At 36.1% G+C, this 10,340-nt stretch overlaps 2 pseudogenes across 1 annotated transcript; one reads left to right on the plus strand and one right to left on the minus strand.

Moving 5' to 3' along the window:
- LOC107647011 (GDSL esterase/lipase At5g45670-like) lies at nt 1–7,898 on the plus strand (annotated as a pseudogene).
- A 533-nt stretch (nt 7,899–8,431) lies between these two features.
- On the minus strand, nt 8,432–10,137 carry LOC107648261 (microtubule-associated protein 70-5-like; annotated as a pseudogene). The gene is made up of 5 exons (XR_015886140.1): nt 10,055–10,137; nt 9,707–9,930; nt 9,446–9,616; nt 9,099–9,269; nt 8,432–9,017 (listed from the first exon to the last, which is right to left on the minus strand). The product of XR_015886140.1 is annotated as a microtubule-associated protein 70-5-like (transcript).
- Between the last annotated feature and the right edge of the window lie 203 nt (nt 10,138–10,340).

Consider the following 10,340-nt stretch of genomic DNA (forward strand, 5'->3'; position numbering starts at 1 on the left):
ATGGATAGTAGCAGTGGAATTGAGAGCAATGGGCGTGTGCCACTTTCAGGGGTTGCTGCAGATTATGTGAAATGGTGGTTTAGAGACACTCTGAAAGAAGCTAAAGCCGGGGACATAAACATGCAGGTCTTGGTAGGTCAGATGTATTACAGTGGTTATGGTGTTCCCAAAGATGACCAGAAGGTATGTTCTTTCTTTTATTTTGGCTATGGTTATTAGTTATTACAAATTAATAATGCTTTTCAATCAATTTTCGTTGTATTGGACTTTCTTGAGCTTGTTAAGAGTTTGAAGTTCTGTTGTATTATACTATTTGAGAATGTCCATGTTAATTGACAATAGAATCTTCAGGTGGTGACTATGAAAAATTAAAGAAAAATATTAACATTCTCTATTGGTCTTAATTTTAGTAATGAGATCAATTTTGATGTTGATAATGCATATACACTATTAGGCAATCAAATCTTGTATGTTATATAACTTTTAAGATAATGGGGATAAGATTTAAGAGTCAAATAATTTCAATGACCGAGTTATACATGAATGCACAGTTCTATGCCACTTTTGCAGAATGGCTTAAGTGCTTTTTTGTTTCATTTATTGTTTTCTCTTTTATTTAGTGCACTCTTTCTAACATGAAAGTGAAAGTGCATAAAATTTTTCCGCAATTGAATGGAAGGAAAAGTTTTCATGCAGAAAAAAAACGGTAAAGTGGCATCTTAGGATTTGTCTTTTATGAAACAATCCTGTGCATTTTAACCATACTAGACTACTTTGCTATCATTTTAGCCATACTAGACTACTTTGACAAAGTTGACTCTCAATCAGTTACACCTCTAATTATAATATATACCTTGATAGAGATAAAACCATCGAAGTGAAGGATAGGCCAAGGTTATCACGAATCCAAGCTACTTTAATGTTGACATACTTTTTTAAATGTAGCTATGAGTTAATTAACGAGTATAATATTTTAATTATAGAAAGCAACAAGCGGCATGAAAAGTAGCATCAGATGCATGGCTTTGGTAATTGGCATCACAAGCAAACGAAATTCTGAATTCATGCTTTGCTTGTAAGCCTTTTAAGGTGTCCCTCTTTCACAACTCATTCACCTCTTTTCTATGCCTCCAATATTCTTAAATTATCAGCCAAATTATATGGATTCTTCTGTTTTTTTTTTGCTTTTTCTTTTACAATAATATTTATTCTTCAATTTTTCTTTTTATCTTTTTTATTTCTCCCTGAGATTGGATATCCATTATCAAACATGACTAATCTTTTTTCAATTATACTATATCTACACAAAAAATTTGTTGTCAAGCCTATCCTTCACTTCGTCAAAGTAGTCTAGTATGGCTAAAATGACAGTACTTGAATCCTTTTTATGCAGGAAAGAATGACTCTGCTGAAGCTCCCAGCTGAGAAAAAGTATTCTCTCATGTAATCTATGGAAATATATAATTAGGAAGAATTTGCTTTTGTTTTTCTTGATTAAAATTGGGAACAGTAAAATAATTGAATGGACTAAAGCTGAGATGCAGATGTTAAGAGGCAGTGTTCAAAAACTGCAATTACAAAATTAGAATCTTGCTCAATCAAACACACACATGCTAGCGGTACATTTTACATCTTATACATTCATATTAATATCATTATTTTTACAGGGGTAATAATTTTATCTAGTTGCTCTTGCAGGAGCTTAATTTAGAAATGGAAAGGGTGAGTTTATATATATATATATATATATATATATATATATATATATATATATATATATATATATATATATATTTAGATTGCAAATTTAAATTTTATTATCTTGCAATGATATAAACCTTTTGATGAAACTCATTTTCAGATAAAAGCATCGCAACATGAACTTGTATGGAGGGCTGCTTTATTTAAAGGGACCAAGACCAACACTGAGGTTGTAGTGGTATGTTTCTAACATACAATTCTGAGCTTCATTTAGTTTTGTAGCTTAGAAAATGTTTCATGTTAGGAAAAGGTGGAGATGAAGAATGGAAACTTGGCGGATGATGGAGATGATGAAGCAGGAAAACCGTCCCTAGAAGCTAGCTATCACAAACAGAGGAACATGAATAATAGAAGAAGATCCATTAGGCGTAGATGTAAATGCTTGCACGGTTCTCATTCTCTCCTACAAATTTAAATCTATCAAATGTTTCTTTTCTTATACTTTTTATTTAATGGTTCTTGACTTGTTGTAATTTTTTAGCTACTCCTTCCCCATAATCCACCAAAAACTAGACAAAAGGACAAAGGGGAGCCTCTAGAAGAATTGTTTAAGATAATAGCAACTAAAGAAAGAAATAAACATTTACTGTGTTTAGCAAATAACAAATAATTAAGAAGAGGATGCATGCAAGTCTTATCTAATATTGATTTTGTTTTGAAATGTGACAGCTGAGCTTTTGGGATTCGATGATTACATACCACCCTTTACAACAGCCAGTGGTGATGATGTAATACCCGGTCTAACCGAAATTAATTAAATAATGAGTTAAATAGGAGCGAATATGGTTGGAAGATTTGGCAATTGGAATTTGATAATTTAAATATGATATTTAGATTCAGTGAATTTTTCCGAGTCGGAAAACATAGTTTTCTGCGTAAAAGCGCGCAGTAGAATTTTGACCGGCAGTACCGGCTAAAATCTGTCTGGTACTACAGTTGAGAAAATTGATTATGAGTAAATAATATTAAGGAATGAGGAATTATAATTAGGGGAGGTAGAAATTTTTAAAGTGCGATTTAGAGCGCTAATCTTAAAGGGTTTTGGCCCAAAATTGGGCCAACGGACAAAAATAAGTGAACTGGGCCTAAGTGGACCCAAGACCCAACATATATAAACATTAGTTATGAGCATTTCAGCTTATTTTACCCTAAAAGGAAGGGTTGGGGCGCTGATTTGGGAAGAGAGAAGAGAAGAGAGAAAACCTAACTCTCTTTGATCTTCAAACCACCATAACTTGAGCTACGGAGCTCCGATTGACGAGCCGTTTGCGGCCACGCATCGCTCTTCTCATCTTCTACAATTATATCTAAGTTTTGTGGTGAGTATTCCATTCATCTCTGCCCAGTTTTCGAAATTTCCTACTGTTACACGTTTTTGGGTAGTTAGTGTTGAAATCTTGTGATTTTGGGTGTTTAGGAATACTCCAACATGGATTCTAAGCGGGTTATATCCCTACTTCATATGGGCTGAGGTAAGAAGTGCTCAAACCCTTGTGATTTGTCATTTTTATGAGCCCTAGGTTGATGTATGTATGTGATATTGGTTATGTTAGTGTATTTGGTGATGTTGGTGCACAATTGGAAGATTGGTATTGCTTGAGGAGCTTTGGTGAGGCTTGGAGCTAAGGTTGGTGAAGACTTCCAAAGAAGAGGCTCAATTGGTTTGGCTACAAGAGGTACGGTTTAAGTTTCATTTAAGTACCGTGTGGTGTGATGAGAATTTCTAGGCTAGATGCCCCTAGGATTAAGTTTGGATTGTGTAAATGGTTGGTGCTAATATACATAGTTGGTATGTAATATGAATTTAATGATTGGGTTTTGAATTGTGTGGCCTTGTATGCTTGGTGTATTGAAAATTTGATGTATTGGGTAATGAGTATTGATTTGTGGTTTATGCATTTAAATTGTGAAATTGGGCCGGAGGCCGTGAATTTTGGGCCGGAGGCCAGAAAGAGGTAAGGAAGGTAAGTTGACGTGTGCATTATATGATGTCACAAGTGATTGGATAAATTTCAGATAATGAATATATGAATGATTGGGTTGGTTATTGAATAATAAGGTTTGGGGAGTTAGAGTGTGGAATTTGGTAATTTTGGGTGAAATTATGTAGATGAGGTATGTTTGGTTTTGGTTGAGATATATTATGTGGTCATATATGTGATTATGATTATTGATGCCTTAGCTTGATGGTATGATGATGCATTAGAGATACGTATGTTGTGATATATGCTTGAGGAATGATTAAGGTTGATTTGTGGGTGAAACCACGTGATAGTGAGTATGATATTGATTATGTATAATGATGGTTGATTGGAAATAGTGTTGTTGAAATTTGGCATGAGGAAGAGTATATGATATGTAAATGTGTTTGAGTTTGAGCCACTTGGGTGAAGTGGGTTAAAATGGTGGGATGATGTTTTGTGAATTGTGGTAAAGTGTTAATGTGTGAGTTGAGGAGGCTTAATGTTGATTTTGGTATATTTTGATTGATTTCAAAGAAAGGGATGAAATTGGCATGTTTTGGTTGATTTTGAAAAGAGTTGGAAATGGCTTGTTTTGAAAATGGCACTTTGTGATTTTGTGTGAAAACATGGTTTTTGGGCATACTTTGATGGGACATAACTTGGACTGCGAATTTCCGTTTTGTGCCAAACTTGTTTAAAAGTGAAATTGGATCCGCGATGTCCATGCCGTTCGAAGAACGGGCGAAAAACGATTTAAAATGAGAAAGTTATGTCCGTCGGAAGATTGGGGGTTGAATCTGTGAATTATGCAGCTTTTAACTTAGAAAATTTTTAGCAGAATGACCCTCCACGCGTAGGCGTACTTGGCGCGTACGCGTCGTTCTTCAAGAAGGCACCATCCACGCGTGCGCGTGGTGTGCGCGGGCGCGTCGATGCGCTGCACCAAATGGCCAGCCATTTTCCGAGAGTTGTGCCAGAATTGTGCCAGTTTTATGCCTGGGGCACAAGTGCACCCACGCGTACGCGTGGCTGACGCATACGCGCCGTTTGGCTATTTTTCAATCCGCGCGTCCGCGCGTATGACGCTTCTGCGTCGATGAGTTTTGTGGGCATCCACGCGTGCACGTGGAGTGCGTGTACGCGTGGCCCTGTTTTCATGCCAAAGTTGATTTTTGAGTTTTAAAAGCCAAATCTCATGCTTCTAAGCCTCTGATCTCACCCCTTATGTATTAAATCATTATGATATGCCTAGCAATGAGAAAGGAGCTAGGGGATGTGGTAATTTGCTAGTGAAGCAAGGGGAAAAGTTATGATCAATGATGATCAAAGATGATTATATGAGATATGAAGGATGACGGTGGAAGTACCGTGTATGCCATGAGCTGAAGGGCTATATTTATTGATAAATGGCTGGTTCTTGATTGAACCATGAGCCGGATAGCTGAGTTATTGCCGGGTTATGGCAAAGCCATTATTGGTTATGGCTGAGTATAAAAGCATATATGATTAACGAATGAATGTGTTAAATGGATAATAATGGAGAATGTTGAAATGTGAGGTGTGACCCCGGGTAGTAGGCAGTGGCGTTGTCCACTTGCTCCGGGTATGAGACGGGAAAGGATGTTTATGATAAATGAGTTAAATTATGGAGTTTTGAATAAATGAGTATATGTGATATCTGGGTAGTAGTAAGAGTGGTGGTTCATCACGCTTGCTCCAAGTTAATGTTTGAGATCCTGGGCAGTAGCAAGGGTTGTGGTTCATCCCACTTGCTCTAGGTCAGAGATTGTGACGCCTGGGTAGTAGCGGCAGTAGTGGTGAATCCACTCGCTCCAGGTTGAGCTTTTAGACACCCGCCTGGGTAGTAGCCGCAGTAGTGATTATTTCACTGGCTCTGGGTTCAGCGGGCAGTAGCAAGGGGGTTGTAGCTCAAACCTACTTGCTCCGCAAGGGGTGTTTTTGTCCAATGGTTAGCTACCAGGATATGTCGGGTTGGCTATATAACCGACAGATAATATCATCAGCCATAGGACAGGCATTCATCATTTGCATATGTTTGAATTGTTTGGGTTTGCCTGTTTGTTTTGGATTTCTACATCATATATGCCATGTTACTTGACTATGTGCTACTTGTTCTACTTGTACCATATTTGTGTATTACTTGCCTGTATTGCTTGTGTTTGTACAATTGAGAGGCCCCTCATGCTTGTGTCGGTGGATGTTGAGGGCTGTTCTTGATGAGATGAATTGATGATGCGATTGCATCATGATGATGATTATTGAATGAGATAATTTGAACTCCCTGGGTAGACGCAGTGATGTGGTTTCACTAGCTCCAGGTGAAGGTATGATGTATTGATATAGAATTGTTGAGATAGAACAACTGGTGATAGTTTTGCTTATGATTCTGAGTCTGATTCGTGGAAGAGTCAGCGAGTTGGGAAACATGTGAAACATGAATTAGATTTCGCACTCCCTTATGACAGTTGCCTATTCATGAATTAGCGAGAACCTAGGATGGATAATTGGTGAAGAAGTTTAGGATGCTTAGTGAGTTTTTATTGCAGTGCATTGTATTTATTTGACACTTTTACCGTATTGGGAACCCATGGGCCCGGGGTTCTCATTCCGTATATATCTCTTGTTTTTTAGATACAGGTCCAGGTGCTCAGAAGTGAGTTGTGGGTCGTTTGAGAGACGACGAAGATCTTTATTTTCTCTCCTTTGTGTTTTGCTTAGAATCTCTCCACCTTTGTTTTGAAAAGATTATATTATGTATTGAACTCTTTTGAATTTGCCTATAGAGGCTCTCATGTTTCCTTCGGGAGAGATTAGAATATACTGTTGTCAACTACTTTCATACTGTATCCTAGCCGGCCTAAACTTCGCGGGTCGCGACTAGTGGCTATTTACTTATGTTATATATATCTATCTGTTATTTACCTCTTAATCTCCTCTACGCCTTATCCGTATATCGCTTTCGGCTTCACGGTTTATCTTTTGTTGTCGATACGTGAGTGACACGTCTTCGCGATTTTATTTCTACTCTTTTCAGGCTTCTCAATTAATACTCCTTTCGAAATTACCTACTTTTATATATTAAAAATCCACCTGAGAGTCGTACCACCGTAATATCATTGACTTATGACTCGAGCATAAGGATTTTAATATTAGGGTGTTACAGATGACATTCTCAAAGGTGTCAATTATGCTTCTGCTGCTGCTGGAATTAGAGAGGAGACTGGCCAGCAACTGGTTCGTAGTACCCTTCATTATTATTAGTTTTTTGATGAAAGAAGAGTATTATGTCTAAAAATTGTTCATATGAATGCAGGAAGGACGTATTAGTTTTAGTGGACAGGTGCAGAATTACCAAAACACAGTGTCCCAGGTGGTAAATATACTAGGAAGTGAGGACTCAGCTGCAAATTACTTGAGCAAGTGCATATACTCAATTGGGTTGGGGAGCAATGATTACCTTAACAACTATTTCATGCCTCAGTTCTATTCTAGAAGCAGGTAGTACTCTACAGAAGAGTATGCTGATGTTATTCTTCAAGATTATACCAAACAACTTCAAGTTAGTCTCTCTTTATATCATTTTCCATTAAAGTATAAACATAACCACAATAGTTAATATGATGATTTAATTCATTTATTCAGAGTCTGTATAACTATGGAGCAAGGAAAATGGTGCTGTTTGGGGTTGGTCAAATAGGGTGCAGCCCAAATGAGTTGGCCCAAAACAGCCCCGATGGTGTTACATACTTACATGTATTGAAAGAATCAATGATGCAAACCAAATATTCAACAACAAATTGAAATCTCTTGTTGATCAACTCAACACCCAACTCCCTGATGCAAGATTCATCTACATAAACTCCTATGGTATCTTCCAAGATATTATAAGCAACCTTTCAGCCTATGGTAAATTCTTATTCCAAATTAAACATGCTATATGTGATATGCTTCATGATATATGAATGAATTTGATTAAATGATCCAGGGTTCAGTGTTACAAATGCTGGATGTTGTGGTGTGGGAAGGAACAATGGTCAAATAACATGTTTGCCAATGCAAACACCATGTGAGAACAGAAGGGAGCATCTGTTTTGGGATGCATTTCATCCAACTGAGGCTGGGAATGCTTATTTTTCAAGGAATTTTGCATAATAAATAGCTGTCATGTCTAATTATTGGTAAGACTGCATGTTTAATATTTCAAGCATTCATGAATTTCATAGAATTTCTAGCTATTGTTGATACCAAAATAGACTATATTTTAGCAAGACATCTGATGACACATATATCATTTTTTGTTTAAAGGATGATGATGAGGATGAAGATGAGGATGAAGACTATAGCTGATAGTTTTAGTATAGTTGAACAATATACTGGGAATTATAGTTAATGATCAATACACTTTGTTTATGTTTTAAATTATATTGATTTGCTTGTTTATAGTACTTTTCTTTTAGTTTGATTTGCTTGTTTTGAATTATATTTGTTTTTTATTTTTGAAATATTACAAATATTCGAATACAAATTAGATAAAAATTTGTATTAAATTTATATTTATTTTGTATGAAAACAAGTTTATTTTGCAATGGAAAAATTTAAAAAAATTCTATTTTACCTTACTAACGGATTTACAGATGGATTTTCTGTCTGCATTCAGAGTGTGGGATGATTTTCCAAGGTTCAAATAACAAACGTAAAATCTGTCGGAAAATCTATTGCCAATTACCAATAGAAAATCCGTCGGAAAGTTCGACGTTTCTGGGAAATAGAGAGGAGAATTTACCGAGGAAAAATCTGTTGGTAACTGGTAAAAATCCGTCGGTAAATAATTTCCGATGAGGCTTTCACAGAGGGACAAAATCTATCGATAATTTCGTCGGTAACCAAAAATCCATCTATAATAAAGACTAAATTTGTCTATAAATCTGTCTGTATTAATCCATTTTCTAGTTGTGTCATCCGAACCATACTAAAACTATACCAAGTCCATTTTTGCCCTTGCTAGCTCCCTCTCCAATGTTTTCTTCTCCTCCAGCATGATGGTACAACTCCAAGTTACCACACATACTAACCAGTCAGATATTATATGAGCAAATGGGTTCAAGATATGCCTACTAGCAGCTCAAAAATCTGCCATTGGTAATCACGAATGGCATTAGCAGTGGCTCCGCTTTCTAAGATGGTTTCCTCGAGTTCTTGAATGGTTTGGCTAAGCTTTTCAACTTCCAAAATCTTTTGGCGGTGTATTTTCTCTGGGATTTTGTTTTCCTCCTATTTATGGCAGTTGTTAGTTAGCTGCATTTCAGTTCACAACAAGAAAGAAAAAATGTGAGAAAGGATAGAGATTCTTGCCTGACAAATCTCAATCTGTCTCTTCAAATCCATGTTCTAATTTTGAATTTCCTCAAAAATTAGAGCCCTCTCTAGTGCACTTCGCAAAATCCTCTCTGTTTCTAGCAGTGCTGACTCTTTTGACTTTGTGAGTCGTTCCAAAGCTTTCTTATCTTCCTGTAGTGCTGTGATCTATGAAGCCAAAAGCATGTTACATTATTATTGTTATTATTATTATTATTATTATTATTATTATTATTATTATTATTATTATTATTATTATCATCATCATCATCAGTAAGGAAAGTTCATACATTAAATTAATTATTTGACAAATGCATCCTTGCTGGGAGTTACATTATTTGTACCTCATTCTTTTATATTTTAATCTCAGCTTCAAATGGAGCAATGATGCTGTCAATTCGGAGAGAATCATCATCCTTTTGATTTGCATATACCCTTTTAAGAGTTGCTCCTGCCGCATATTGTGTAGCCAATGCACATTTCTTTTCATCTGTCAGTTTTTTGATTTCTAGATTCTGCATGGCAATAGATTTAAAAACATGCATTTAGATATACTAAACATGATCTCAAATTCCATGAAATAACAGGAGCAGACTATACAACACCTTCTGTTTGAGATGATCCTCAGTAACTCTAAGCCTTTCCTCCAGTTTATTAACTGCATTTCTCAACTGGAAGACTCTAAAAAGAATATGTTTTGTAATTATAATGCAACTAAAATACATAGACTGAAACGTAAATACCTCTTCTATGGCGTTATCCTTTTGAGCCTCAGTTAACTTGAAGGTCTTGATTTGACCCTGGCAAGTGGCCAATTCCTTGCTCTTTTCTGCAACAAACATTCTCTTCTTATTCTTTTTGGTGTATGCAAATAAAAAAGAACAACAACAAAATAGAAAATTATAGTGAATCATGCATAAAAAGAAAGTATATCAATATGAATATGAAAGAACCTTTGAGGTGGTTTTGCAAACGATTAAGCTAGCGGGTCTGATGGTTGGACAAGTTGAACAACATCATCTCCATATTGCTCTTCACCGGTCATCACCATATTTTCCCTGCTTTTTTCTCTGACAAATGCACCCACTTGGTTATATATATGCACACAAGTGAAAATGGGTGGGAACAATTGGAGTCAAACCAGAATCATATATGTTCTTTCTCTCTAAATTCTTTTCACTGCTGCATCTAACTTTCAAATTTTAATACATATCATTATATCAATTGCAAATTATGCAT

Source organism: Arachis ipaensis, chromosome B6 (genome assembly GCF_059453495.1).
Source record: "Arachis ipaensis isolate K30076 ecotype BB chromosome B6, ASM5945349v1, whole genome shotgun sequence".
Taxonomy (NCBI): Eukaryota; Viridiplantae; Streptophyta; class Magnoliopsida; order Fabales; family Fabaceae; genus Arachis; species Arachis ipaensis.